The 27,864-nt window shown below is 40.8% G+C and overlaps 1 protein-coding gene across 1 annotated transcript in view; it reads left to right on the forward strand.

The window, feature by feature from the left end:
• The window catches only part of HIVEP2 (HIVEP zinc finger 2), a 267,444-nt gene that overhangs the window by 118,305 nt on the left and 121,275 nt on the right, over positions 1-27,864 (forward strand). The window contains exon 3 of the mRNA XM_073627427.1: positions 23,886-23,937. The gene's annotated coding sequence lies outside the window, so the exon portion shown is untranslated. The remainder of the gene's footprint in view (positions 1-23,885; positions 23,938-27,864) is intronic.

The following is a 27,864-nucleotide window of genomic DNA, read 5'->3' on the forward strand; positions in this document are numbered from 1 at the left end:
ATGGAGGGATGAAGCTGTTCTAGGGAATTGACTAGTCATTTTTTCCAGCAAACTCAGAAGTATTGAAAAGTGAAAAAATCAATAATGGAAAGGAAAGCACTGCAAATTAACATTTGAAATACTTGAATTTTCTGTGCTTTTTACCTGCAGTTTTTTTTTAAGTTGGTGGCAGGGATTCTTTAAGGGCTTTTTCCCACCAAGTGCATTGGGACTGCTCTGGGCAGCCATGTCCAATGCAGTCTCAATGCAACACAAGGCAAAAAGCTTTGTTCCCTATGAGGCCAGTTCACACTACCGCAACGCATGTACTTGTCTCAGAGCAGCGTGGTGCAACATGATCCACCAACTTGCAGTGTTCTGCCAGCAGTAGAACTGAATGAAATGTCACTTGTGACAAAAAAAGTAAAAAAAAGTACACCGGCACTGATTCCTCCCAGCAATCACCAGCAACCACGCAATCAGCATGGCTGCTGGTGAGAATGAGTCCTAGGTGTGAAAAGATCTAGGAGAAGGTTCTATAAAGTCTGCGCTGTATAGCCAGAAAAGCTTCTTCAGTGGGCTTCTTTTATTTAGTTAGCTTTTTTCATCACAGCTTGACTTCCCTGACTTTGCCCAACTGCCATCCTGTCCAATAAGAGTACTGCTATTGCCCACTGAAGCACTTTCACTGAATAAGGGGGTTTCAGTTGGGCAGGGCTTAACTCTAAGGACAAGCTGTGACTTAGAGGGGTCACATGGTAGGTGGTTCTGAGCCTTCCAAGCCCCCCCCCCCCAATTATTAATCTTAATTTACTGAAAAGCTCCATGCACACATTGGTGGTCACTGCCTATTTTGTGCTTGGTCTGTATCCAATATGGTTCTGAGCATAGCCCTGGTTTAAATGTTTAGGTTGACTAATCGGTCACTTTTAATAAACCATTCATAGATAGATAGATAATTAGGCAAATAATTATGTCAAACTTAAAACGAAAAATGAATTGGCAATTATTTTGGCACAAAAAACAGTGCATGATGGGACTTGTAACCATTCCATTGCCTAAAGGCTAGAGATTGTTTGAATCTGAGTTATCAGGATTGTGTATCATTTACAGGAGAGCTAAGAATGTGCTTATTAGTCAGTTCACTTGCAGCAGCAATATGAAGGCTACAATCGCAGACTGTCCATGTGACTTGTAAGTAAATAGGTAGCAGGTCATTTCCACTGTCATTATGATGAATTGCACACTACTGCGAAGCCAGTTTAAAACAAAGACATTATTTAAGGTGTCTAATTTAAAAATGCCCCTGTTTTTAGCTCAAGGCAATGCATGTTTTGCAGTAAAATTTCAATGTTTCTTTGTCTTAATAATATTTTTATTGGTTGGCCATTCAGAAGAAAACATTATAAACAGTGCTTTTGGATCACACATTACATGTGGATCTGATTTATAGGTTTCTATATTAGTTTACATTCATCATAGATGGGTAGTATTTTACTTAGCTATTGTACTGCATCCTCATTAAAGGAAATATGAATTCTTTTTTATGCATAATATGCAAATATAAAACACATTAAGCATAATTGTGGTATCTTGTGCAAAGTACAACTGTAGGTCTGGAGTGAAAGTTGCAAGTAGCAGGTCTACATTTTGTATGCAAATTACTTGTAACAAATAACAGTCTGAGATTAATCTAAAAGTGCCCATAGATATGAGATGACTCTCATTCCGGAGGACGTTAAAGCTGGCCATACACAGCTCTAATTTTGTCTGAATCAGCTGAAATTCGAGCTGCCTGTTACCCTGTTGACACCATCTTGAAAAAGGAGCTGGGTGGAAAATTGTTGGCCGAACAGTGACTACAGCCAGTTAGATGCAGCCACTGTTGGGTTATTTTGACAGTCACAGATGCTGTGGCTCCCTAAAAACAGTAGCCAGCAGAGGAGTTTCCTCCGTCCAGGCTGTTTAGTGTGGATGGGGGAGTTGAGTGATTTGTTTAGCCCACTGTGGTTACTGAGAGAATTCTAATTGTGTGTGACTAGCCTTATAGGGATTCTTATTTCTGTCAGGTGCCATCAGACAATCCACCAGCACTTTTTACAGGCAAGAAAGTGATTGGAGAAATTAAGATCCTTGGCAGATAACTGTTGTTTTTCTGACATAGGCCAACATCTGGTAAAAAATGGTACACTCTAGCACAGCCATTTTCGACCAGGATTCTGGGGAACCCTAGAGTTCCACCAGAGCTTGCTAGGGGGTCCTAGAGCTATGATCAATTCTTGTCTCTCTGATAAGTAACCACTGGCATCAATTATCTTTTTTAACTATCTGTAAGGGTGGGATTCTCTGAAGCAGGGTTTTTTTTCAGCGAGAACGTGGGGGAACGCAGTGCCGGCACCTCCTGCACTGAATCGATGTAATGGCAAAGAGTGCTGGGGTGTGGCTGGGAGATCTATTGTTGATGGGGGGAATCTACTGTTGAGGGAAGGGTCTATTGTTGTTGGCTGCTGGAGGGTCTATTGATGCTGGCTGCTGGGGGGTCTATCATTGCTGGGGGCCAATTGTTGCTGGGAGGGATCTACTGATGAGAGAGCGGTTTATTGTTTCTGGCTGCTGGAGGGTCTATTGATGCTGGCTGCTGGGAGATCTGTTGTTGCTGACAGGGGTCTATTGTTGCTGGCGTGGATTTGTTGTTACTGGGTGGATCTTTTGTTACTGGAGGGTCATTTTGTTACGGGGGGGGGGGGTCTATTGTTGAAAGGGAGGATCTATTGTTGAAAGAATTGTGTATATCTTAATGCTTATTAATAAAATCTATACAAATCACTTAGCACCACAAAATGATACTTGGCTCTGTATTCTCTACAGGAAGGTGGGTAGGGGATGGAACCAAGGGATGGTGCTCAGAGGTGGATAGGGGGCGAAGACAAGGGGTGACTTGAAAAGGGGAGTTCCTGAACCTATTCCCCGAGAAAAAAAGCCCTGCTCTGAAGTGACCATCACACTAATGTACCATATGCTTTAGATATAGCAATTATTAGCAGGGGTTCTCTGAGGCTGGAAAGTTATTTCAAGAGTTTCTCCATGTTAAAAAGTTTGAAAAAAGATGCTTGAGCATGATAGAATTACGATACAATGAAAGCCAAATTTGTGATCAAGATAGTCAAGGAGAAAAAGACACAAATAATGTAATCATACAGATTTCCTTACTGTTACTGTAGCTAAACATTATCATTTATTTACCATAATAGCTTTAAGCTTCCCATAAATACCTACATGTAGCTAATCACCTAACAACCCACTTAGAGTGCTGTTCAATAAGGGCTAAACCACACAGACTTTCATGGATTTCAATTTCATACTAGTGAATGAGGTAACCAGCTATTAGTAGTTGTGTTATCTGCATCACATTAACTTGAATATGTTGAAAATGATGTGATTGCTAATAAGTGGTATGTGCTCTGCTTGAGAAAATGTCAATCCATCACCAACTGCACTGCACAGTTAAAAAGAAAATCAACATAATTGATTGCTATTTTACCTATGATCATTCATCTGGGATACATGTAGAGATCCACAGGCTCAGACATGGACACTGACAACTTATCCAGTGTATTTTGGATGGTTTATATAACAATTTTCTTAAGTCTGGTGTAATTGTTGACTAATTATATAAAAAACTTAAAGTATAACTAAAAGCAAACTTTTGGGAGTTTTGAAAAGAGCAGAGAGGGGTTAGAACCCCTGTCAGGTTATTATTACTGTCTGTGTGCCTGTTCTGCAGATTTGCTCTCACATTGTCCTGATAACCAATGTCACGGAAATGAAAGTGAGGGAAATCCAAAATTTTGAGTTTCTGCTAGAACAGAATGTACAGTAGGGGAACTCTTATTTCATGAGAGCTGTCTAAAACACACATGGGAAAGATATTCTCTCACTTCCTATTGAGTTAATTAGACAGGAATCAAAGGGAATTCTCCCTAATGAGATCCAGGTGACAAACAAGACATTTTACTTTTTATGGGAATAAGTAATAAAGGGTACTTGGGGGGGGGGGGGGGGGGCGGCAGGATATCTGGGGCTATGGTACTATGTTTGGGGTTTGCAGACTTCCTACTGGTTTCGCCAAACCTCCTGCAAATCAAACTTTGCCCAGTTCACTCATTCCTAGAAACAACAGGTACAGAGAAGGTTTCCTCACCCCAAATTCCTAGTGCAGCTTGCATGTTTCACGATGCAATATGAGATCAATCCAAGGAGCCTTTTAAAGCTCTGTACACCTTTATTTATGGAAGAGATTTTTTATGTTTGGAGAGTAATTGGTCACCCACCACAAGTCGGATGCAGGAATATGTAGGGCAGTGTATAGGGGTCAGGAGTATGTAGGACAGGGTACAGAGGTCAGTAGTATATAGGGCAGTGTACAGGGGTCAGTGGTATGTAGGGTAGTGTACAGGGGTCAGTGGTATGTAGGGTAGTGTACAGGGGTCAGTAGTATGTAGGGTAGTGTACAGGGGTCAGTGGTATGTAGGGCAATGTACAGGGGTCAGTAGTATATAGGGCAGTGTACAGGGGTCAGTGGTATTTAGGGCAGTGTACAGGGCTCAATAGTATGTAGGACAGTGTACAGGGGTCAGTAGTATGTAGGACAATGTACAGGGGTCAGTAGTATGTAGGACAATGTACAGGGGTCAGTTGTATGTAGGACAGTGTACAGGGGTCAGTAGTATGTAGGACAGTGTACAGGGGTCAGTAGTCTATAGGACAGTGTACAGGGGTCAGCAATATGTAGGTCAATGTACAGAGGTCAGTGGTATGTAGGGCAGTGTATGTGGGTCAGTAGTATATAGGGCCGTGTACTGAGGTCAGTAGTATGCAGGGCTGTGTGCAGGGGTCAGTAGTATGTAAAGCAGTGTACATGTGTCAGTAGTATGTAGGGCAGTGTGCAGTGGTCAGTAGTTTGTAGAGAAGTGTACAGAAGTTAGCAGTTTGTAGGGGAGCATAGAGAAGTTAGCAGTTTGTAGGGGAGTATAGAGCAGTTTGTAGGGGAATATAGAGAAGTTAGCAGTTTGTAGGGCATAATACAGGAGTCAGCATTTTGCAGGGCATATTATAGGGGTCAGCAGGGCAGAGGACAAAGGGTTAGCAGGGCAGTGTAGAAGGGGGCCACTATAATGCAAAATAAATGTTGATTTCTGACAGGTATACATCTGTGTTGTAGGCAGCAGCCTTATATAATACTGCCAGCTCAACACTGAGGACTGCTGCGTTTTCACTGATACCCAGCCTTTAGTTACCTGTACTACAGCATGAGTCCCACCAGACTTTGCTGTGGCTGCCTTACACAGACAAAGCTTGTGGTTGTACAGTGCTGGCTGGAGGGGGGACTCCCATAGCTCAGTAATTGGCACAGTCTCTCTCATTCCTGTCCAGCCCTGCCCCTTACTTAGCATGTCCCTCAGCTCCACGTTACATATTATAGATTGGAACTGTGGTCTGAGAGGTGGCAGGTACGGTTCAGAGCTGGTCGGAGTTGCGATCCAGCAGTTGATCACGGCCACCTGACAGGCAGATAGATGGGTTGCTGATCCCCGCCTTAAAGGGTTAGTTCACCTTCACCAAAAAAACCTGTCTATGCAGGTAAGGGGCACCTATAGATTTAAAAAAACTGTGCAGCTCTGATTAAAGTTGGATAATGCCCTTATTATAGGTATAGGCCATTTAAGTACCTCCTGAAGCCTGGCAGAAAAACTTCCAGAGATGCCATCATCCTGTTCTGCCCTGCTGCTAGTATGTTGCCAGGACACACCCAGCAATTACAGCTCACCCCCACCATCACAGGAGAAAACTCTCAAACCCATGCATATGTGTGGCCCAAGATCTCCTCTGTCACAGCATTGCAGAGCTCAGAGCTAGTGCAAGAGGGGAGAGAGAGCGCATGCAAAATGCTTTGAATTGTCTTAGCAATGTCCTAGTAACAAGGCAGGACAAGATGATGCCATCTGTGGTTGTTTTTCCAGCCAGCCTTCAGGAGGTAGGTAAATGGCCAATCACAAAATTTCCCAAGGCATACATTCCACGAAGATGGCTGTTTAGTGTTGGTGGGTGCTGCAGTGACTCCAGGCCTGGGAACTGTAGACACTCAATGCAAATAAATCCTTGGCGTGCTGGTGACATTTCTTCATATGTAAATGGCCCACCCCTCTAACCACTTGCTTACTGGGCACTTAAACCCCCTTCCTGCCCAGGCCAATTTTCAGCTTTCAGCGCTCTCACTCTTTGAATGACAATTGCGCAGTCATGCAACATTGTACCCATATGAAATTTTTATAATGTTTTTTTTTCACACAAATAGAGCTTTCTTTTGGTGGTATTTAATCACTGCTGGGTAGTTTGTTATAAAATTTTGAAAACGGGTAATTTTTATCCTTCATTGATGTGTGCTGATGAGGCTGCACTGATGGGCACTGATAGGCTGCACTTATGGGCACTGATAGGCTACACTGATGGGCACTGATAAGGTGGCACTGATGGGCACTGAGAGATGGCACTGATGGGCGCTAATGGTTGGCACTAATGGGCGGCACTGAAGGGCACTGGTAGGCGGCACTTATAGGTGGCACTGAGGGGCACTGGTAGGTGACACTGATAGGCAGCACTGATGATGAGGCACTGATGGGCATTGATTGGCAGCACTGGTGGCCATTGGTAGGTGGCACTTTTGAGCAAATGTAGGTGGCACTGTGGGCACTGGTAGGTGGCACTGGTGGGTACTGATAGGTGACACTGGCAGGGGGCACTGGTGGGCACAGATGAGGCAGCCACGGCTCTCTGTGTGAGGGACCAATGTCCCTCTGACAGAAGCCGGTGATCGGCTTTTTCTTTCCCTCATGCTAACAGTGTGAGGGGAAAAAAAAAGATTACCGATCTTCTGTTTACATCACGTGATCAGCTGTCATTGGCTGACAGCTGATCATGTGGTAAGGGGCTGGGATCAGCCGAGTCTCATAGACTTGGAGGACATCATATGGCGGCCTACCGGCAATTAAGGTCTGCACTGTAGCTGCCATTCGGCTATAGCACGGGTGAGAGAATATAAGGCTTATAAGGGCATTATCCAGCTTTGGCCAAAGCTTTACAGTTTTTTTTTATCTACTGGTTGCCCTTACCCTCACATGCACTTTTTTGGATAAAGGTGAACTAACCTTTAAAGTCTAAAATCTGTCATCTGTTAATGTAAATCTATTGTTGAGAGTTGGCACTCATCTGCTGTGGCCTTGTAGTCAAAAACACAGATTCAATCTTAAAATTCAGGCATTCTTCATTGAACGACCTTGTAACAGCTTACTGCAAGATTTTACAGCTTTTGCTTTGGAGTTCCAGTAAAAGGATGCTTGGTTTGCCTGGACATGAACATGAGTAAATCAGAAACATTTGTAAGCAAAGGAAAAGAAAAAAAAATGCTACGCGTGATTAATGGGTCTCTTTTAATATACACTGTTTTCAAAGGACAGTTTGTTTGTAGAACTTGTAGTACATATAGCTCCGCCGCAGACAGCAATCCCAAAGGATGTGAGCAGTTTTTTCCTGCTACTTAATGCATCAGCTGTTTAAATTACACCAAGCATTTCATTGACAGAGGCAAAATTTTTTTTTAGGAATTTCCTTCTTTCGTATAAAACTGATAAAAGGATGTGGGCACAGCAGGAGTGGAAAATCCGAGGTATATACTTGCAAGTCTTCTGCATTCCTTCAAAAATGCTTTGACCCACACAGCAAATCTTCCACATCTGCTGGAAGCTGGGGAATGAGGCTGCACTTGGACTTGAATGTGTTTGGCATTTTCACTAATAACTCCTTAATGAATACGTATTATTTTTCTGTGTTCGTTTCATGTACAGGACTTTACGCTCATGTAATCACTGATGTTATTTTTTAGAAACCCTAAAGCAAGCTGTCTTTAAGGAACAGTCAAACCCAGAGTAAGATTTATTGCCTGGCTGCCTCTATAATTTACACTAATGTTATAGATCTATCTCTAGAGAGTCTGTAGTAGTTTGTCTGCAGAAATTAGATTCATGATATATTAGCATTACTTTTTAACAGGGGAAGGGAGGTTTGTTTTACAAGGAGATAGACAGTATTGCGCCAGAAGTGGTCAGTTGTGCCAAATATTAGTCGGGATCACTAGAAATGCTGTATATTAAATGTAAAAGTCAGAAATTAGGCACTTTGGGTTTTTTAGATACATTTATGCCAGGTTTTGTATAAAATCGTATTAGTAGTGCTACTACATTGCTCTTTTCGGATATGGCTGACCCATAGTGACCTGTACTAAACTTTTGGCATCAAAGTCATTTTTACCGTTGATAGGCACCTACAGTATATACAGTATCTCACAAAAGTGAGTACATACCTCACATTTTTGTAAGTATTTTATTATACTTTTTCATGTGACAACACTGAAGAAATGACACTTTGCTACAATGTAAAGTAGTGATTGTACAGCTTGTATAACAGTGTAAATTTGCTCTCTCCTCAAAATAACTCAACACACAGCCATTAATGTCTAAACCGCTGGCAACAAAAGTGAGTACACCCTTAAGTGAAAATGTCCAAATTGGGCCCAATTAGCCATTTTCCCTCACCAGTGTCATGTGACTTGTTAGTGTTACAAGGTCTCAGGTGTGAATGGGGAGCTGGTGTGTTAAATTTGGTGTTATCGCTCTCACTCGCTCATACTGGTTACTGGAAGTTCAATATGGCAGCTCATGACAAAGAACTCTCTGAGGATCTGAAAAAAAAATGTTGCTCTACATAAAGATGGCCTAGGCTATAAGAAGATTGCCAAGACTCTGAAACTGAGCTGCAGCACGGTGGCCAAGACCATACAGCGGTTTAACAGGACAGGTTCCACTCAGAACAGGCCTTGCCATGGTCAACCAAAGAAGTTGAGTGCAGGTGGTTGTCAGAGGTTGTCTTTGGGAAATAGACGTATGTGTTCTGCCAGCATTGCTGCAGAGGTTGAAGGAGTGGGGGGGTCAGCCTGTCAGTGCTTTGACCATACGCCGCACGCTGCATCACATTGGTCTGCATGGCTGTCGTCCCAGAGGGAAGCCTCTTCTAAAAATGATGCACAAGAAAGCCCGCAAACAGTTTGCTGAAGACAAGCAGACTAAGGACATGGGTTACTGGAACCATGTCCTGTGGTCTGATAAGACCAAGATAGACTTATTTGGTTCAGATGGTGTCAAGCATGTGTGGCGGCAAACAGGTGAGGAGTACAAAGACAAGTGTGTCTTGCCTACAGTCAAGCATGGTGGTGGGAGTATCATGGTCTGGGGCTACATGAGTGATGCCGGCACTGGGGAGCTACAGTTCATTGAGGGAACCATGAATGCCAAGATGTACTGTGACATACTGAAGCAGAGCATGATCCCCTCCCTTCAGAGACTGGGCCGCAGGGCAGTATTCCAACATGATAACGACCCCAAGCACACTTCCAAAACAACCACTGCCTTGCTAAAGAAGCTGAGGGTAAAGGTGATGGACTGGCCAAGTATGTCTCCAGACTTAAACCCTATTGAGCATCTGTGGGCTATCCTCAAATGGAAGGTGGAGGAGCACAAGGTCTCTAACATCCACCAGCTCTGTGATGTCATCATGGAGGAGTAAAAGAGGACCCCAGTGGCAGCCTGTGAAGCTCTGGTGAACTCCATGCCTAAGAGGGTTAGGGCAGTGCTGGAAAATAATGATGACCACACAAAATATTGACACTTTGGGTCCAATTTGGATATTTTCACTTAGGGGTGTACTCACTTTTGTTGCCAGCGGTTTAGACATGGCTGTGTGTTGAGTTATTTTGAGGGGACAGCAAATTTACACTGTTATACAAGCTGTACACTCACTACTTTACATTGTAGCAAAGTGTCATTTCTTCAGTGTTGTCACATGAAATGATATAATAAAATATTTACAAAAATGTGAGGGGTGTACTCACTTTTGTGAGATACTGTATGTTAAGAACTACGTTTGTTCATTGGCAAACATGCCTAAATGGATTTGCATCTTTTATTTTAATTTTTTGTTTTTAGATCACTTGTATTCATTTTGTTTGAACTTGTCACATGAAACACTGCAAACGGGATCTGTGTGAGAAACATTCCTTTAGGTACATGAACTCAGTCTTGTCTGTGTAAGAACAGTGATTCATTCCAAGCTGCAAATTGTTCCCAGAGACTTAAAGCTGAACTTCAGATATATAAAAAAATACTCTTGCAAGGAGTGTCTTAGGACTGCTGTGCATACCATCTCCCGCTCTTATCCGTAACAGAGAAAGGTGTTTTTTGGTTCATGGAGATAGCCAAGAACAGTGCTAAAGGTGTCCATACGAGGATCAAAATTTAGCTGGTTCAGCAGGGTCGGCCGAATTTTGATCCAAATTTAGACACTGAGGTTGTATAGAAGCTGATCTGCCGGTCTATACAACCACCCTGTCAGATTTTTCACACTCGACCAGCACCACAGACTATTGCCTGCTACGCTAATCAGTGTATTCAGATAGCAGAGAAATCAGTAGCTTAATGGGGAGGATTCCCCCATCTACATCAAGTGTGTAGATGATGAAATCAAGTCAGTTTTTTTTTTTTATGTTCATCCCACTAGTTGGGACACGGGGCCCTACGATGAGACTGGAAGAGAAGCGGTTTAACCTTAAGCTGCGTAGGGCTTTTTTCGCTGTCTGGGTGGTAAGGATGTGGAACTCTCTTCCACAATCGGTGGTGTCGGCAGGAAGTATGGATAGTTTTAAAAGACTCTTGGTCAGGCATTTTAGTGAAAACAATATGGGAAATTATTTTTTACACACACATTATACCTACACAGGTTGAACTGGATGGACTGTTGTCTTTGTTCAACCTTACCAACTATGTAACTATGTAGTTGAACGAAAAAAACGGACTAATCTATGGGCTGCTTAAAGCGGAGTTCCACCCAAAAGTGGAACTTCCCCTTTAAGGCCTCTTCCCCAGCTCCTGTTTGTGAAACTGAGCTTTCGGTGAGGAGGGGGGGAGCAGGTACCTGATTTTGACAGCTACTTGCTCCCACTTCTGTTCTGGTCGCCTTAGGCAATCGGAAGAGGAAGCTCTCCCTCCCAAAGTCTTCTGAGACACATGACAGGTCCTAGAAAACTTTGGGACCAGTCACAGAGCGCAGCAAAGCTCGCGCATGCGCAGTGGGCACCCAGCTGTGAAGCCGCAAGTTGTCACAGCTGGGTGCCCATAATAGAGATCCTGGTGCCGCCAAGGGAGGACACGGGGAGAACACAGCGTGGGTGAGTGCACCGCTGGATCGTGGGACAGGTGAGTGGCTGTTTATTAAAAATCAGCAGCTACACTTTTTGTAGCTGCTGACTTTTAATAAACAAAAATATGACTGGAACTCCACTTTAACTGATAACAGCCCCAAGGCAGAGAGTACAGGAAGTTATCATTTCATACAATTTCTGACTGGATGTACAGCTACTTTTTTTGCTTGTTAAACAGATTTGTAAAAACAACCTCAGTGGTATATTTAACAGAGCAAAAGGCAGCAAACAAGAGAAATTTATTGTTAGAGTTTACACACACTGAAATGAATCATCTCAATAATATGTGTATAATTGCATTTCAAATTTACTTTGATTCCTCAAAGCTTTTACCTTTTCTCATTGGCTGTACAGGAAGTTGCATAGTACTCTACCACAGTTTTTTTATCATTTACAGTGCCTTGAAAAAGTATTCATACCCCTTGAAATGTTCCACATTTTGCCATAAAAACATAAACGTAAATGTATTTTATTAGGATTTTATGTGATAGACTAACACAAAGTGGCACATAAATGTGAAGTGGAAGGAAAATGATAAATGGTTTTCAAAATTCTTTACAATTACACACAAAATTACACACACTGTCGGAATTTCCGACCATAAGCTCCAATCGCACATATTCCGTCGGAAAGTCCAACTGTGTGTACAGGGCATTAGGGCTCATGAATATACAGACTAGGTTGACCGCCGGCCGCAATTTTGCCACGTTTTGCTGCCATTGGTCAAAACGTTCCTATCCTGTACACGATTCATCCTCATTCAGGAGAGGGAGATTGAACCTCCCCTAACCTCAGCCGCTTATAGACTCTTGTAAAAGCCTATGTGTGCATGGGCACATAGGCTTTTATGGATTTGAGTTTAGGAGCTTTGGCAACAAAAACGCCAAAAGCTCCTAAACTGAAGTTTAGAAGCTGCAGTGTACATGAGCCCTAACTGTGCTGGGAACTCAGTATACTCGCCTCCAGTGATCAGACATGCCTCCGCTGCACAGCCATTCACTGGGAAGCTCAGTATGCGGCTGCTTCTCCTCTCCCCTGCTCGTTTGCAGCTGAGAAAACAGGGAATGCGATCACACATTAAAAAGGAAAAATGTATTATTTATAATGTTTTACATCTATAAGAAAATGTTTTGCATTTTATTTATTTTTTAAACTGAATGGGTTGTTTTACAAGGTGAGGATTTACAATCACTTTAACTGGCAAACTGGTGTTTGCTGTTTATTGCAAATGTGTTTATTGGCACATACATACATAACAGGTATAGTATAAGACTAAAGTTTTAAAATAATGTCCATAGCCTGTCAATCATAAAGCAGAGCATGCTGAAAGTAAAACAAATGTGCAAACCATATGAGATTTGTTGTATATTAACTGTTAAAGAGAAACAAAAGCCACACTTCGATAAGATACAACTAACAAAAAAATAAAAACTGTGAAAATGTGTTTTATCTGATGGAGAACGCAACAGAATTTGGAAGAATATCCTAAGAGGAGTGAGAATTCCAAAAATTCCAAGGCCTTTAGGAGAGTAGGGAAATGTCACCACTGGGAACCCCAAGAGGTGTAATAATACCCAAGAGATGTAATAATACCCAAGAGATGTGATAAAGCCCATCATACTTCACTCCTAAATGAAATATCCTTTTTAGATGGACTGACCATTTGAAAAGGCCAAGAGTGGACGTGTACAATTCAACCTGAGTTATGCTGATAAACATCACAAGGATGTTATTCACATTACAGAGAAGATAAAGTGCCAGATAAGGCCTTAAGAGCGTTTATGCAAAGATCACAGATTTTACTGTATTTACAGCTGAACTCCACCCAGTAAGAATACAGTATTATTATCAATGTGCTTTTTTTACTTTGTGAAAAAATTCTGTCCATACTGTATATTTTTTAAGTCAGTTTTTACACTTGTTCTTCCATACCCAAACATTCCCCCCATGTCTCCTTTTTTGTTTTTTTTTCTGATTTGTGCAACCAGGCAGCGCTGTTTTATTCTTATGGAGAAATGCCTCTCGGTTACATTTCCTCCTCAGTGTAGTTTACAGAAGAGGAGTGGTGACCTGCTTCTGTGGGTGGGTATGAGCGCCACAGCACCCAGTCACAACCCACCCACAGCTGCTCTTGTTTGCACAGCACTGTATCTCAAGGCTCACCTGAACGCTGCGTGGCATCTCCATGAGTGCATTTCCACGGAAACTGTAGTTCAGATTATCCCCTAGGAAACATGTCTGATGGGATGAACACAGCCCACCTGGATTTTTCGTCCAGCACAATACACGTTACAAAAGACAATGACAATGTCACAAGAAAGAAAATAAGGAATACATTGGAAAGTAAAGCATTCAGTGGAAAAATGTTAAAGTGTTTTTCTTGTTCAATATTTTTATTGATATTAACAAGAAAGGAGGTCACTTGGTATCAACATTAGAATGACATTGGATAATAAAATTACAAAAACTCACAGCAATCAGTAAGTAAACCACAACATGTCGAAAAAAAGTTAGGAGACAAGTCCCACAACCATATAAAGGAAACAGAAACAATAACTCCTAACTGCAGTCGGGACAGTGGACAAGCTAAGGGCATCAAGAAAGAGACAGCTGTTGTTGCAGGTTAGTCACATATAAAATAGATCTGATGTGCCTTCCCAGATAGCAAGCAATTGTGCTGACTTGCTAATCTATTGCTAGACTTGCCAAGTTTGTTGCACAATTGCAGCAAGTCTGCATTGCTTGACTCCATATCAGTTTTTTTGCAAACATTCTGCAATTCTGCTGCAAGTTCTGGTTTAGTTATGTTGTGCAATATTCATCCCACCACAGGGGGGAGGCTTGCAGAGCCCTTGCTGTACACTCACAACTGCAATTGTGCTCTTGCTAAAGACTTGCCACGCAAATTTACTACAAATTGGAAAAGTGTCAACTGGAACTTGTGTTTCAACTGCTCTGCAAATGTACAATTTGCCAGTGAAAATGTGCAGCAAGTCAACAAACAAATTAACATGGAGGCAAGTTATCCTTGTTGTCTGGCTCAGTAAAGCAGGTATACCAAGGACCCAAACAAGGAAAGAAAAAGAGAGGGGGGTAGGTGGGGCTAGGGGCATCCTATTGGGACTCTGGTATACCAACCTTACAGAAATAGAGTTGAATAATAGACTGATACAGTTCAATCAAGCATTAAGGGAGAAGCAATGATTCATCAAAATGAGGTGGTAAGTAATAATGTACCCAGGGTTGTAAAAGCGTTTTTATGTGCATGAGGAAAGAGCAGTAAGGGTCCAAAGTGGGCAAGATCCTGGAGTTCTGCTGTAAAAAGACAACCAGGCTAGAAGTATTTAATTGGCGAATGAAAACTTACAGACAATAGACAGAACAGTTGGGGTTACCTATTGTGGTGTAATAACTTTGCTAACCAAGAAAACCAGTTCTTGTAGTAATGTTTGCATAGAACTGGATAACTTGAGGTCAGTTATAATACCAAGGAAGCAACGTTGGCGTTCAGATGGAGCTGGACAGTCAGTGCTATTATGTACAAATGCAGCTATCTGCTAACAGAATGTCTTAATGGCAAACATCTTTTCCTGTTTCTATCTGATAAAAGATGCATTCTGGGAAGGCATAATTATGCATGCATTCAGGCCAGCAGATGTATTCTCAGTAGAGACGTGAGGTGTTAATTAAGAAAAATAAGAATAATAAAGTGTTCTTTCCTCATGTGTTTTGTGAGTATTGATGCCCAGAAAGATTCTGGAACACATGACCAGGTAAGCAAACAAATGCTCTACACACAGTTCTAAAAATATACTCCATTGTCTTGCATTTAGCAGCTTGACAATCATGCCTCTCACATAGGTTGCAGCCTGGCAATCGTTTTGACACTTTGGTGCCCCTTGTGCAGTCAGAGTTCTAGTAATACTTTGATATTTCTTCTGTCACCCCCCCGCAGTCATGTACAAAGAGCAGGTCTGTTAAGATCATGAAATTGTGGTAGATGATTAATCTTTTGGGCAGGTTCCCAAGTTACTTACTCACTAAAACACAAATGATTCCCCAGATCTATCTGAGGTACGTTTTCTGCCATCCTTTATGGATTCTGCATTGTTGCACTATATTGTGTATATCAAATCAAGCAGCAGATGGAAGGGTGAAGGGTGTATTTGATAGGTTCTCATACATGTGCAAGTCTGATCTTGTTCTTCGTTTCAAGCCACTTCCTGGGGTTTTCTCAGGTAATGGCAGAGATTCAAAATACTGTACTTTAGCATTTTTCCTTGATGTGAAAGAGGAAGAGCCAGTGAGCAACATTCAGCATTTTGCCAAACCCTTTAAATTTCCATAATTTCTGTTTATGCCCTATGATTGTTGGGTTTTGTTGTTTATAATGAGACTGACATATATTTTTTAAGAAGAACCATAATCATTCAGCATCTATGGTTTGCATAAGGTTCAGGGGTTTCTTTGTGTAGTGGGAGTTCTATTATGGAAGTTCACACTTAGTGAGGGACACCAAGATTTGGAAGCCTCCAATTTTGGTCTGTAACTCCTTCAATTAGACACAATAAAAAAGCAGTAAAAAAACACTAGTGCCAGCACCCTATTGTGGTGATAAGTTACATGTTCAGTGTAAAAGTTTGAATGGTGTATCATTTGTGGTATACATTTTCCAAAAAATAGTTTAAAATACAACATTTATTGCAGGATATTATGTATATGTAGCTATCATGCATTTAGTATTGTTGAAATATGTCATGGGTTTAGCAGTATGTATTTCTGTGTTTAAAATTGAGTATGAGTATGCAGCTGAAGAGTAGATAACATTTTCTTTGACACAAATATATAAATAATGCTACACAGAACGATACAGCTCTTGTTTTATCTATCACACTGTAATGGTATATGGCCTTATTGTTAAATTAACTTATACCAGTAAAATGTATTTGTCCTCATTCAATAAAGGGTTCTAATTCTTTAGTGCAGAAGCCTATAGAAACCAAAAGAATCCATCACTTACTGCGTTGATTTTAGAGGAAGAAATTATTACAAGAGCCATTCACCTTCACTATTTGTATGGTGTTCACTGGCACAGGGACTGAAAGTGATGGGAAATCATAAAGTTTGAAATGTCCCCAAAATATGAATAGAGTCAAAATCTTTCAATAGATACCGTTGTTCTGGTAACAACTATGTCTCACTTTTCAGAGATTCCATCTAACTTGCGTCTACAGGACAGGAAGTGAAGGAAGATCTCTTAAATGGGCCACAGATACCAAAAGGAAATAAAAACTGACAAAAATCTGCCATTACCTATTCTTTAAAGTCCAGCCTCCAGAAATCTGGAAATTTCCCCTTGCTCCCTAAATGCAAGAGTTAAAGCGGAGTTCCACCCAAAAGTGGAACTTCCGCTTATACGTTTCCTCTCCTCCTCTGGTGTCACATTTGGCACCTTTTAGGGGGGAGGGGGGAACGGGGACCTGTTTTTGACAGGTACCCTTCCCCACTCCCGGGGACGAGGCCACGGCCTGATCTCCCAGAAGTTCAGCCCCCCTCCACCTTTCCCCGCCACTGGGCCACTTAGAAAGCGCAGCGAGCTTCGCGCAGTAGGGAACCAGTTGTGAAGCGGAAAGGCTTCACTGCCGGGTTCCTTTACCAGGAATGGAAGATCGACTGGGGTGCCGACATCGCGGGCTCCCTTTACAGGTAAGTGCCCTAATATCAAAAGTCAGCAGCTACAGTGTTTGCAGCTGCTGACTTCGTTTTCAACAAAATGGTGGGCGTCTGAACAAAGACACGGACTCGGTGTTGCATGGATGTTAATGAAATGAGTAAAAGATAGCTTCAACTCCTGTTCCCCATTGTTGAGAACTCCTCAGAGGCGTTTCACCCTTTTTTGGGTTTAATCGTAGAGTACAATTAAAGCGGTAGTAAAGTTAAAAAAAAAAAAAAAAAAACGGTCCCCCTGCATGTTTAAGCCATAATGTGCAAGTATACACTGCATACCAGCACATTATGTCAGACTTCCCTTTAGAACTGATCCCTCCAGCAGCACCCTATCACCGCTGACAGTAATTCCATCTTTACTCAGTCTTCTTCCAGGCTCGCGGGCTCTGGCCTTCTGACGATGCACATTTAGGAGATATTAATTTTACCTACAGGTAAGCTGTATTATAAGCTTACCTGTAGGTAAAAATAGTAAGAGAGAGTTTACTACCACTTTAAGCCCCGAAAGGGAAAAATGCGTCAGAGGAGTTCCCTACAGGTGGAGAGCAGGAGCTGAAGCCACCTTTTGCCCATTTCATTCACATCCTTGTAACAGGGAGTTGGTGTCTGTGTTCAGCCCGACAAGCCGATCCTGTCTGTCTTGCACCAGTCTATCCACATGCTGATCCGACTGATACAGGTTTGAGGGGCATTTGAGCGGTACTATTTTCCTTGCTTTGGACTACTCAGGAATCTAGTTGCTTAGGCTGGCATTATAATAGATCAGGCAAGTGTCTAGATTAGGTTAATATATGCTTATATTGATGTTAATATTAAATACAACACACTTAAAGTGGAAGTTCAGCCAAAACTAACTCTAAACCTACTTTCTGCCACATTCTAAGCCTAATCTATCCAGCCCTGTAAAGAAGAGATCACTATACTTACCTATTCAGCAGCCACTCCGGTCCCATGCTGAGCTGTCAGCGGCGGCTTTAATGTGCAGGCGATTCAGGAGAGGCAGCCAACAATGGAAGCCCCATATAAGTCTATGGGTGACGTCACTTCCCAGGCATTTCCCAGTCATTGTAGGCTGTCTCTCTCTACACAACAGGTGCTGCTAGAGACTGGACTGGATCGGCTTCAGAAAAGGTATGCATATCAATTTGTTGTTTACAGGGCTAGATAGATTAGGTTTAGAATGCAGCTGAGAGTAGATTTAGTGTTAGGTTTTCACTAAACTTCCACTTTAAGAAATACAATTATATGGCTTTGCTCCATCTTGTTCAGTTATGAAGTTAAACCACTTCCTTTGATCTCTGCCTGTGCTGTTATCAGCATTTTCCCTAGTACTCTTGGTGAACTACAGAACACCTCCCCCTTTCTTATGGAGATGAAAAGAGGGGGAGGTGTTGTTGTTTTTTTTTTTTTTTTTTTTTTTTAATCCTGTCGCAGTGTGAAAATGCTGCTCCTCTATGGGTACAGTATGGCGAGAGAGTGTTGTCGCTCTAGTGCAGGATTCGTGGTATTGGCAGGATCACCAAGAAAAATGTATGTTTTATCAATATGAGTGGTTTAAATATATATATATATTTTTTTTTTTTTGTTTGTTTTATAAATGTGAACTATTGAGTAATATGGAGCCTCTTTTTCTGTCTATTCTGAGTAACATCTGAGTCAATTGGAAGTAGTCACTTGAGAAGCTATACCTTGAGGTGCTGCAAGCTGTGGTTTGATGCAGAACTGTGTATGGCCTCCTGTAGCTTAAGAGGTCCATCTGAATGGTTGTGCACTGGTGGCGTGGTCACAAGGAAGAGGATTCATGTAATAATGCATTGAGAAGTTGTGTTGCACATTTAATATTATATACACTACATTACCAAAAGTATTGTGATGCCTGCCTTTACACACACATGAACTTTAATGGCATCCCAGTCTTAGTCCGTAGGGTTAAATTTTGACTTGGCCCACCCTTTCCAGCTATAACATCTTCTCTTCTGGGAAAGCCGTCTACAAGGTTTGGGAGTGTGTCTATGGGAATGTTTGACCATTCTTCCAGAAACCATTTGTGAGGTCAGGTACTGATGTTGGATGAGAAGGCCTGGCTCGCAGTCAGATGGTGCTCTTTTGAGTTTTTAACCCAGAGTTTAGTGTGACTTTAAACCTTGTAAAAAAGACTTGACAGACAAAAGCACAAAGAGGCACAGATAGACCACTGCTCAGTTTTTATGACATGACATGCTTCTGCACATGAAGGACAGGCTCAAATCAGGACCATGGTCATCAGAGATTGTCAAACATGGCACAGGCTAATGTTGCAACCTCAGTTCAGTAGAGCGAAATTACACAGTCCAGTTCAGAGGAGGTGAGAGCAGCAAGAAGGAAGGTTGATTAAAGGCCTCATCTCCTGTGGCTGTTTAAACTAATTTGATTATTACTGAAACAAATGAATTTAATTTTATATTGGAAGAGCTAAGGATGTGGACCACTACAGGATATATCACGATAAGTTTGCATACTTCATAGACTCTGTGTCAGTGCTTGAGTATATGCTGGAATCTATTTTGATTTGTTCATGCTTACAAATACAGTAATACATGGTGGCTTTATTGCATTGAATTACATTATTATGTTTTGTGTTTATTGAGTAATTGCTTCTCTTTTATCATGGTGAGGTGACTTTTAACACTGGCTTAACTGCAGGTGGTCCAGCAAAATGACATTTGATAGTTTTCTTATTATAGTATTGCTGAATTGGTATGCAGTTTAGAACATGGGTGCTCAACCAGTGGCCCTCCAGATGTTGCCAAACTACAATTCCCATCATACCTTTGCCTTTGGGAGTCATGCTTGTAATTATCAGCTTTGCAATGCCTGATTGGACTTGTAGTTCCCCAACAGCTGGAGGGCCTCAGGTTGAGCATGCATGCTTTAGATTAGAAGATACTGCTCTTGCAGTAACTAACACATATTATATTGTTCTTTTTATTATCCTTTATATTATCTTTACAACTTTCATTTTTGTTTTAACAAACCAACTTGAAATGCAGTTTTTGTAATTGCTCTTTAGCAGCCATTGGAGGACCCAACGTCATGCATGCTTGCTAAGCAGTGTGAAAATGTAACATTCGCACACCATCTTTTTTTCAGGCATCATCCAGGGTCAAAATCTAATTCCTGGACTAAGATTATGCCCCAAAATTGACAGACCTATGTCAGTCCCAGGGCCCATGCAGTTGCCTTTATGATCTGAGCTGTGCACACAGGTCATACACAGCTCACCACCCTGTCTTTCACCCACAGTTTGTGTGGGTGATGAGTGGAGAGGGGAGACTTCTACTCATAGCACACTACTGACATCATTTCCACAGATAACGCATATCAGCCTAAGGCTAAGACATACAATACATGTCAAGATTTCTCTCATTCAGCCTTGTGGGCTGAACAAGAGAAATCAATTGACTTCTCCATCCACGCTAAACAAAATGGTTAGAGGAACTCCCCTGCCTGCCGTTTGATTTTAAACACTTGTAGCAGCCACAGCTGTCTGAATACCCAAACAATGACTGCATCTGATAGGTCAACATTTTTTCATCTGGCAGTTGAGTTGGGTGGTGCCAACAGGGCCACCCATGGCTTGAATTTCAGACGATTCAGCAGAAACATAATACTGCAAAAATTACCCTTTCAAAGTCAGTCTGAATTTCTGTTGTTTTTAAACTCGTGTAAATACCTTCTACTTGTATCCCAGTTATTATCTTAATATATATATAGAATATATAGTGTATATATATACAGTATTATATGGAAAGATATTGGTGATTGTTATACCCTAACGTGCCACATCCCTAGATAGCTAAAAGACACAAGTCCATCCAGTTCAACCTATAAAAGGGAAAAAAAAACATTCCTCGCGCCCAGATCATTGCGAAAACCCTGGGCTCCAGGTCCCAAACCCAGTTTTATCAACCTCCGAGGAAAGTGAAAGCACAGTTTCTTCCAAATTAAACAAGCACCCTGGAGCCCTTCAACCTGCCTTGTTGAGAATCCTGGGTGAAATACTCCATCACAGAGAACTGCACTGTCACAATATATATACAGTATATTGGAATGAATGTCTTTGTTGACACCTACCTCCACAGCTGCTATTTGGCCAAAAGATTGTGGGCATCCTTCCAAATTGAGTTCAGGGGTTTCCAATAAAGGTTACTGTAAATGTTTCAGCATACAAAGACATTTTAGACAATTGTGTGCTTCCACACTTGATGATCTTTAGGGGAAGTTCCTTCATGAAGACATTGTTTAATAACTTTGATATGAAGGAGCTCAAGTGGCCCGCAGAGTGATTTTACTTAAATTCTACTGAATGTCACAGGAATGTCGATTATGAACCAGGTTGAATTATCCAACATTAGAACCTGACCTCACAAATAGTCTTTTGGTTGATTGGGCACAAATCGTCACAGGCACCCCAATCTCCTTGAAAGTCTTCCCAGAAGAATGAAGCCTGTTATAGCCACAAGAGAATTGGATGTCCAACAAGATCATATAGGTGTGATGGTCAAGTATCCACAAACTTTTGGCTTTGTAGTATACCCTATATATAAATTATCATACATGTTATTCAAAATACACAAAGAAATGGTTTTGAAAGTGCCAGAGATTTCTGTGACATTACTGAGATTTAATAACATGATTGAGAGTGATCATTACAAATCATTCAGTACTGTAATAGAGGATCAATTATTTAAAGACCATCCCTGAACGAATTTCTCTGAATGTGATTTAGAATTACAGTACATCTTTTTATTGACTGGCTACACTTGAGTTAAGATGCATAAGGATCTACCATGCCTCCTTTGAAAATAGACATCTGGGTAATAATAAAAGTTTAATGTTTGGTTGGCAACTCAGCCTACCATGGATTTATGTAAAATAGTCAGTAATCCTTAGTAATACTTTCTGTTATATGAAGTGTAAAGTTTAAAAAAGCTCAAACTCGTTTTCCGTTAAAAATTATTACATGAAATATTAACTTTTACGCCTACTTCTTGCTCACCACTTTATTAACATTTGAAAATGGAAAATCCATCTTCAGGGCTGCAATCCAGTTGGCCTAATGTCTTTCAAAAATGCCACTTTTAAGAAATAGTAAAAAGCAGAAGGTAGAGGGGAGAAAAGTTATCCACATTTTAAAAATTAAATAGTACATCTGATTTAGAAGCATGTTTATAACTTACTGCTTTCTGATTGGTTACAGAGACAGGTTAGTTTAAAATTTGCTGGTTTGCTTGATTTGTTAGGTTTACTTCCGAGATGAAAAACAGTCATTCATATTGTGCCTAGTGAATATATAAGTTCCAGGATTATTTTATAGAGCTCTGGTAGAGCTCTCTGGTGACTGATACACAACTGTTTATTCCATTGTAAATATTTGTTTGTGTGTGTATGAGGCTATTTAATGTATATAATGATGATGTCCCATATTGTTTAAGTACACCATCAACACACACCATTTGTAGCTGTCAGGTTGCCAAGCCAATTCATTTTAGCCACCCAATCTACTAGAGGCTTTTTAGCTTTCAGATGTAAAACCTATTAGAGTTCAGTTTAATGGGAAGGTAAAGCCTTAGTCGGACATAAAAAGATTTAACAGTCCCGGTGTTTATCATCTTTCACTGGTTATACAATCTCATTTTTTTGTACCAGAAAGGTTTTGCTTACTACTAATTATTTATATATATATATATATATATATATATATATATATATATTTGTATATATACTGTGTGTGTGTGTATATATATATATATATATATATATATATATATATATATATATATATATATATATATACATATATATTCCTGGGAACTTTTAAATGGTAAATAGAAGGAATGCACCTCAGCAGTAATGTACAAAGTGATTAAGAATATTTTCAAATACTTGATAATTAGTTAACATGTTAGTGGTACTATTATTACTACCATTTTTTATTATTATTATTCAATATTGGATCATCATCATATAAGTTGTTGATTAACAAGCCTCTTGAATGAGAAAAGGTTTGCTGTGTAAAATACCATTTTTGTACATTAAGGGCTTATTTGCAAACATTTTCCCAAAGAATACCAGAAATGTCTATAATATATTACAGTGAATACATTTATGTGGTCTTTGAAATACATTATTTGTATTGTATTGTAATTTTCAAAGAGTCAGTCTCCCCAAAAGTGGTATTTCTTTTTTCGGTAGATGCCAGAGATTTAACACACCAGACAGTACCTTATAATTCTCTGTAACTCATTTTGTGTGCTCCCTATGCTTTAGTTCCATATTCTGTAAACTCACTGCATTATGAGGGGCTCCCACTACTCCTATTTTATATTATGAAGAATATAATAAGAAGTGCTGAACGATGCAAGGTTAGATGAAAACACCTAATAATCCCAGGTGCATAGAAACAGAATCTAGAATTATGGAATTGAGATTTCTTTGAGGTTTAAATACATTAGAAACCATCGGTCAGGGAGATGCAACTAAGCATTGTTTTAAATCTGACCTCTCCCAGACAGTGGATCTAGGCAAAGTTGGTAGAAAATAATATTGTGTTCACTCAGAAACATACCCTGCCACTGAATTATGGGTTGACTTGTGATGCAAGCAGTACATGTAACACTGGATACAACTTTTTTTAAATAGTTGTAACCGTATATACATCAATACAATTGTTGTTATGGCTGCCAACTATCTCTAAATATGACTAATTATTATACAAATTATTCATGTTTGAGTACAGTGTTTTAATATTCTTTTTTTCCTTTTTGTCTTCTAGACCTTTTTTAATGAAGCTCACTTGACTCTGGTATATACAGACAGGACTAAAGGTAAAGTAATTAAGAAAAGAAGCTAATAGTAGTGTATTTATTTATGAACGTTTCTGCGGAACGTTTCTGGTGCATTGTGTATTCAAGGTCACATATATACACTATGCATTGCAATATATATTTATACAGTATCTCACAAATATGAGTACACCCCTCACATTTTTGTAAATATTCTGTTATATCTTTTCATGTGACAACACTGAAGAAATTACGCTTTGCTACAATGTAAAGTAGTGAGTGTACAGCTTGTATAACAGTGTAAATTTGCTGTTCCCTCAAAATAACTCAACACACAGCCATTAATGTCTAAATCGCTGGCAACAAAAGTGAGTACACCCCTAAGTGAAAATGTCCAAATTGGACCCATTTAGCCATTTTCCCTCACCGGTGTCATGTGACTCTTTAGTGTTACAACGTCTCAGGTGTGTTAAATTTGGTTTTATCGCTCTCACTCTCTCATACTGGTCACTGGAAGTTGGCACCTCATGGCAAAGAACTCTCTGAGGATATGAAAAAAAGAATTGTTGCTCTACATAGAGATGGCCTAGGCTATAAGAAGATTGCCAAGACCCTGAAACTGAGCTGCAGCACGGTGGCCAAGACCATACAGCAGTTAACCAGGACAGGTTCCACTCAGAACAGGCCTCGCCATGGTCGACCAAAGAAGTTGAGTACACGTTCTCAGCGTCATATCCAGAGGTTGTCTTTGGGAAATAGACATATGAGTGCTGCCAGCATTGCTGCAGAGGTTGAAGGGGTGGGGGGTCAGCCTGTCAGTGCTCAGACCATACGCTGCACACTACATCAAATTGGTCTGCATGGCTGTCATCCCAGAAGGAAGCCTCTCCTAAAGATGATGCACAAGAAAGCCCGCAAACAGTTTGCTGAAGACAAGCAGACTAAGGACATGGATTACTGGAACTGGAATAGCAGGACTTAGCCCCACCCCCACTGCCTCCTCACTGTATTTGATTGACACCAGCAGGAGCCAATAGCTCCTGCTGCTTGAGTTCTTTGTGAAGAGGAAGAGAGGGAAGAAGAGATGCAGCTATGCACAGTGCTGGATCTATTCTTCCCTCTCTTCCCCTTCACACAGGCAAGGGGGAGGACAGAGGAATAGAAAATGTTTTTTACCTTAATGCAAGGAATGCATTAAGGTAAAAAAACATTTTTGGCTTTAGTATCACTTTAAGGAATTAAAAAGGTAAGCAGGTATGCTATGAGACTGGGAACATGTAATGCTGCATACACACGAGCAGACTTTCCGGCAGACCAGGTCCGGCGGACTGGACTCCGCGGACAATTCGATCGTGTATGGGCTCCAGCGGACTTTTTTTTCCCCAAAAGTCTGACGGACCTAGAAATAAAACATGTTTCAAATCTTTCCGATAGACTCGAGTCCGGTCGAAAAATCCGCTCGTCTGTATGCTAGTCCAACGGACTAAAACCGACGCTAGGGCAGCTATTGGCTACTGGCTATCAACTTCCTTATTTTAGTCCGGTCATACGTCATCACGTACAAATCCGTCGGACTTTGGTGTGATCGTGTGTAGCCAAGTCCGTTCGTTATGAAAGTCCGTTGGAAGTCCGCCGAAAGTCTGTCGAAAAGTCCGCTCGTGTGTATGTGGCATTACAATGTAAAGTAGGTGTTATCCTAATTTGGCTACAAAAGTGGAAACACACCTTAAAATAATTTTTCAGTATAAAGTAAACACAGGTGACCTATGCATATTGTCAAGTTCGGGGAGCCGGCTAGATCGCAGGACACAGGCTTTGCAATCAAAAGAACGTTTATTTAACTTAAACAGCTTTGCAGCAGCAACAACATCAGAAAGAAATTTCAGTCTCACTGACTTGCAGAGTCCAGAACTGCTATCGCAGTTAAACAGTCTTTGGTTTTTGTCGCAGGTAACTTCCCCTGCCAGGAGGCTTCCAGGCAGGACACTGTACTGTATAGCTGTACACAAAACCACCATCCACAGTCTCCTCTACATTCCTCCACACCCACCTACCTGTCTTTTTTTTAAACCCACCTCCTCTGACAGGTGAATTAACCCTTTTCTTCCCTTAAAGGGACCACAGTCCAAACAGAGGGGAAATATAGTATCCTTCCAGGACCCAATAACGGCGTCCTGTACAATATACAGATGTGTTTAGACTTCCCTGACAGTTTTGTACCCTAGTTTTCTGTGTGCCATATACAGATCAGTATTACACACAGAAAAATACATTACATTCATATTTGTCTGTGTACTATAGCACCAAGGATTCAGATAATACAGCTGTAGCATTCACATTTTGACCTTCTTGTAGTCTGTTAAATTATGCAACATGCTATCCTGATTTCTGGCATCCAGCCACAACAGTTACATTAAGCCAAAAGAACACAAGTTGTAAGTATAGATATTTCTCATAAGGTTACTGGTTCATTCGTAAATCAGATTTTTTTTGATTACTGTAGGTAGCACAAAATAGATAAACCAAATTTCTCTGTATATGACAGTGATACTAATTTATAAAGAAACGTATCAGTAATGAATTCCAGCCTTTTTTTTGGAGCTGACACTTAGATATATTAGTTTGAAATACATGGCACACAAAATGGCCTAATACAGAATGACATAACCTGTATTGCTGACATTGACAGATGCACGAAGAACAAAATATTATGCTTTTGTGTATATATATATATATATATATATATATATATATTTATTTTTTATTGTTTTATTTCAGGTACTTATATAGCGCCGTCAATTTATGCAGTGCTCTACATATACATTGTACATTCACATCAGTCCCTACCCTCAAGGAGCTTACAATCTAAGGTCCCTAACTCACATTCATACATACTAGGGACAATTTAGATAGGATTCAATTAACCTACCAGCATGTCTTTGGAGTGTGGGAGGAAACGCACGCAGGCACAGGGAGAACATGCAAACTGCAGGCAGGTAGTGTTGTGGTTGGGATTCGAACCAGCGACCCTTCTTACTGCTAGGCGAGAGTGCTACTCACTACACCACTGTGGGGGGGGGGGGGGGGGAGAGGGGAGAGGGGGGTTGGGTGGGTGTGTGTGTGTGTGTGTGTGTGTGTGTGTGTGTGTGTGTGTGTGTGTGTGTGTGTGTGTGTATATTAGAAAAATTCTGTCTTTTGCAGATATAAGTATACTGTTGAAGCAGCTTCTTCCTTGTACATATATGTTCAATTTAATGGTAAAGTTTGCCTTCTTTTATCTGAAAAGAAAATCAATTTTTTCTTTTTGATTGCCAAGTACAAGTCACAGTGCAGGTGACAGGAAGTATCTCAAGGAAGTGTTTGCTCTCTGTTATTGTAGACCATGGCCCAGTGCCATCTTTCATATGGAATTTTGGTGTTGTACACCCAAAGTCTGCTGCTTAGCTGACCTTACATCAATCATATGGTCTGCTTTTGCTTTTCTCTGAAAAACTTCCCAAAACAGAAGTCGCATACAAAGCAACCTCTGCATACAACTTCAACCATCTATTATTTTGTTTGCTTTGCAGCACATACATAAGTATGCATTTTTACATTAAAGCATAACCAAATGCAAAACGTTTTTTGTTTGTTTTGGGCAGAGTGGAGAGGGATTAGAACGCTTGTCAGGTTTTATTACTGTCTGTGTCCCCATTAAGGAGATTCAGAGATTCACCCTCTCTATTTGTCCTGTTTACCATTATCATTGAAAGTAAAAGTACAAGAAAATCCAAAATTTTGCGCTGTTCCCAGAAAAGTAATAGAGGGGAAATCTTCCAATGCAGACAATAATTCTTGTGACCTGGGGGTCCCCAAGGAATTCCCTTAATTTGAAGGGATTTCCTCCCACTTCCTGTTTGGCTAGGAGACAGGAAGTGAAGGGAAATCTCGGCAATGGTACACAGATGGCAAAAAAAGAAAAAAAACAAA

This window comes from Aquarana catesbeiana, linkage group LG04 (assembly GCF_042186555.1).
Source record: "Aquarana catesbeiana isolate 2022-GZ linkage group LG04, ASM4218655v1, whole genome shotgun sequence".
NCBI classification, from domain to species: Eukaryota; Metazoa; Chordata; class Amphibia; order Anura; family Ranidae; genus Aquarana; species Aquarana catesbeiana.